This window comes from Lacerta agilis, chromosome 10 (genome assembly GCF_009819535.1).
Source record: "Lacerta agilis isolate rLacAgi1 chromosome 10, rLacAgi1.pri, whole genome shotgun sequence".
NCBI lineage: Eukaryota > Metazoa > Chordata > Lepidosauria > Squamata > Lacertidae > Lacerta > Lacerta agilis.
The window spans coordinates 63,155,708-63,160,395 of NC_046321.1; positions in this window are offsets into that span (position 1 = coordinate 63,155,708).

Here is a 4,688-nt window from a genome sequence, read left to right on the forward strand (position 1 = left end):
GAAAGAGAAAGAAAGAAAGAAAGAAAACAAGAAAATAAGAAAAAAAACTTGATATGAATTTGGAAGACAATTATGGCTGCAATCCTAAACTTATTTACATGAGAGTAAGCGAGGGCAGTCTTAAGCATATCCGGTGCCGTGGTGCAAAGATCCCTCTGGTGCCTCACCCCTCCACCCCATTTCCTAGTGTTGTCGACCTTTCCCCAAGCCTCTGTGCGGATCGCTCTCCTCCCACAGGGGCTTGGGAAGGAAGCTGCATGTCCGCCAGCCTTATGGTTGGCGGGGCGCAGCTGGCAGGCATGCAGGAGGGAAAGGGGAGGCCGCCGGCAAAGCCACTCGCTGGGCGTCAGTAAGCCCAATGGGAAAGACAGCTCTGGAGTAAGCATCACTGAGTGCAATGGGACTCTTTCTGAGCACACATTTGTTTAGGATTACGTTCTAAGGTTCTGTTTGTAGAATACAAAGCAGAATGTGATGTCTCTATTTCTCAGGGGTACCTTTAGGTGCTACTGCCATAAAGGCAACACTATTTATGACAAATAAATAATGCAATACTGTAGTAAGTACTAGGAATATTTTTCCTGGAGAGCAACAGTGGGCTCTAAGTTGCTAACACAAAAGTATGCATAAAAATGCTTGGGATATGCCAATCATTTATTTCTGAGCTGGTGATCTGATGCCGTGCAGGATATGCCTTGGAGTCTCAGGTGATGTTCAAATCATTGATTTTCTTGGTTTAAACCAGCAGTGGCAAATCTTTTTGGAAAGTGTGTTCTAAGTCAAATCCAAATTATAAGGCAGTTCCATTTCTAGTTTGTACTGTTATGGTACATACCTAGTGTTCCCATTGCGCTGCTCCATGTGTTGGAGTATTTTTGCCCCTTGTGTACCGGATCATGGAGGCCATACTGGACTCAAGGCCTTTATTTACTTGCTCAGGTGTGCCACAGACTCTTGGTTCCTGTGGCACCTGTGGCACCCATGCTGCACTGTGGCTACCCATAGCTTCAGTCTTGTAAATCAGCCCTGCCTCTTTTAACCATGAATCAATACAATATTCCAGCAGATAACAAATATTCATTCTGCTGTTTTGAAAATAATTGATGATATATTTGGAATGAAATACTACATGTCCCTAAATGTAGCTACATGAGCAAATAAGCATTTAGGATGAAGTCTGTTGTAAAGGGCATATAATGACGGTGTTATATTAGTTCTCGGTACAATTATCTCAACTCAAAATATTGGATTAAAATCTTGATTTAGTAATATTTTTAAAAAATGTACAGCTAGTAATAATAACTGGAGATAAACAAAAGAGCAACTAATCACCAAAGCATTCTAACAGCATGTATTTTGTGTTAGTGAATAGTGGTGGGTTTTTTTTGGTCACTTGTGTGGTTTGAGGATCAAAATCCAAGATTTCCTAGGCCACCTATCACGTGTGTATTTAAAAAAGTGCCACTCTTACCAGTGCCTTATTACGTGAAAACAAATTCCAATTAATGGTTCTGTTGAATTCATTTAACAGCATGAAGGAAGAAAGCTGTCAGTATATTTCTCAACAGCTATATGTACATGACCACCATTTCATTCATAAATATGTATAATGTATATGTCTATATTAAAAATAATAAAAGTTTTACACAATATATTTCTGAGCTCCTCTTCTTTTACTCTTCCCACTCCCAAGCAATGAAACATGAAACATAGCAGGGAATTGGAAAAAATTATAGAATGAAAAAATATACCAATAGATGTTCCATTTATAAACAAACAAACAAATAAACAAATAAATATAAATGTTTCAACATGATATGCTCAAGCAAGTAAAAGCTATAGTAAAGTGCAAAAGTATATTTATTCTTACTTACTATCGTGTTTTCATTTTATTGGAAAGTGTTTATTAGAAAGTGTGATCTGCCTACGTGTCACTAAAATAGAGTTAACTTGGATAGAGCTTATTTGAATAGAAGCACCAGATGAGATTGTCCTTTCTCACATTTGCTATTTGCTTTATCCATATAGCTCTTAGCTAAGCTGTAAGAACTACCAGAATACTAGAAGTTGTTAAGTTAGGATGGTGTCTAAATTCAATTTATATGTAGATGATGCAGCCTGGGTTATATATAATAGCACTAATTCTTATGAAACTTTGATCAATGATTATTAGTAAGGCTTCAGGCTATAAAATCAATTTTACAAAATATGGATGGTTTAGCTTTAATAAGAATAATTCTATGCAAACAAAAATAACCAAACATTATAAATTCCATGGATAAACACACAATCAGATATTGGGTGTATAGGTAATGCAAAATTTATAAACATTATCATAATATAATCATAATAAATGAAGGCAATGATGGCAAGTCTCGTCCCCAGCCTCCTGGTTGTACCAACTGCTGCTGCAGCTCTTATTTCATTTATTGCACCCGATGTAAATACTTGCAAAAATATTGATGGACCTCAGGCACCAGGCAGGCTCCCAAACATCCTTGCCTGTCATTTCCACTCTGCTTCATAAGGCGATACTGGCAGCCCAGATGCTGAGAGAGGAATGTTTCCACAGTGTTATAGAAAAAGGGGGGGGGGTTGGCTTTTGCTGCCCAACTTCCCAAGGGACTGACTCCTGTAAGTCCATGATCGGTCAGAGATGAATGGATGGAGGCAAGATCCATTGAAAGCAAGGCAGATCTTTATTTTTCTGTTGCAACAGTGTTCCCTACCTCCTTGCAAGGAGGTAGGAGACCCAGAATAAGGGTGCAAACCCCTATAAAGACTTTTGAAATTGCCCACCCTGTAACCCAAGACCCCCCTCCAAAAAAACATCATACATATGTCACAGAAGGAGGTGGTCCCCAGCAGAAAGTTGAGTGTGTTGCTTCTCTCCTGTCTGCCAGGATACCTGATAATGCGTTACTTGGTTGCATTTTCTGGTTAGCCTGGCCATTCCTTTGAGATGGCAAATACTTTAGGTCCTGAAACTCTTACACATATTGATAGTTTGCTCAGCTTAACAAATACTTGCTGGACTGTATTTACAGGGAGGTGTAAGCCCCTGCAGTCCAAAGACAACTGGAAAGCTTTTCCCATTTCCTTCCTCCTTGCAGAGAAAAATTTGAGGTCAATTTGGGAGAGTCAAAATGGCTTCAGGATTGTTCTCCTGTACTATTTCAGATACGTGGTTTATATACATGTGTATATGTTTACTTTGTACCTTTATGAATGCTGCACAAATCTAACAGGACCCAGTACAGATACAATCTTAGAATTACAGAATCATGGAACTGGGGTCACACCAAAGGCCATCTAGCCCACCCCCTGCAATGCAGGAATCACAGCTGAAGAGTCCATCACATGGAAGATGGAGCAAGCTTGTTTTCTCCTACTCCGGAGGGGAGGACCTGAACCAATGGCTTCAGGTTATAGGAAGGGAGATTCCGGCTAACCATCAGGAAGAGCTTTCTGACAGCAGAACAGACTCTCCTTCCTTGGAGGTTTTTAAAACAGAGGTTGGATGGCCATCTCTCATGAATGATCTAGTTGAGATTCTTGCATTGGAGGAGGTTGGACTAGATGACCCTTGGGGTTCCCTTCCAACTCTACAATTCTATAAACATCAGACATCAGAATGTATCCTAAATTGGTTCAGTTACAGGTAGGTAGCCGTGTTGGTCTGCCATAGTCAAAACAAAATATAAAATAAAAAAATAAAAAAATCCTTCCAGTAGCACCTTAGAGACCAACTAAGTTTGGTATCATAGTGGCTTTATGATGTGAAGAGGGTCTTTAGAATTTCACTGCCAAATTTAATCCACAACACCTCTTCTTCTTTGGCGATCACTTGTAGCTGAGTAAGATTGTCTTCCATAAACACGGTTTTAACAATGAGTCCGTAAATGACTATGGAGGTCAATTCTGGATCCACACGTCCTTCCACAGTGGGGACATTGGTTTCCAGGTGGGAGTTGATCATGGTGTGGATTTGCCATGCGTGCCTTCCTCTTAGCACGTTTCTCCCTTGCGTCCTGAGTTCGAGTGTCTTCAAAGCCCATGACACCTTTGGTAAAGGCTGTTTTCCAACTGGACTGCTCGCAGCCCAGTGTTTCCCAGTTGTCGGTGTTTATACTACATTTTTAAAAGATTTGCCTTGAGACAGTCTTTAAACCTCTTTTGTTGACCACCAGCATTACGCTTTCCATTTTTAAGTTCGGAATAGAGTAGTTGCTTTGGAAGACGATAATCAGGCATCTGCACAACATGACCAGTCCAACGAAGTTAATGTTGAAGAATCATTGCTTCAACTCAGGTGATCTTTAGGGGTGATCGCATTGGATAACGGAAATCAGGCCGGCATGAGCCCTCAAACTCCGCGCGCATGAGGGTGGCATCGCTCTATTCCTTTAGCATCTCTATGTTGACAATCCCATACAGTTCGCCTTAGATGCTGAAGCGTTCGATTACAGGCCGGGAAAGCCCGATGTAGAGACTCCCTCGCTGCTCCCGGAAACTTTTTGCTGTTTCCACTCGCCCACCTGCGGCGGAAGAGGGAAAGAGGCCGTGTGAGAGATGCCCGGAGAAAGGCTTTGTTTCGACTCTACCCCTTTTCCTATCTCTAGGGTTGCCCGCTGAGGGCGGCCGAAGGACAGGGCGGCCGTCGCGGCTTGAGTGCGTCACGGCGGAGA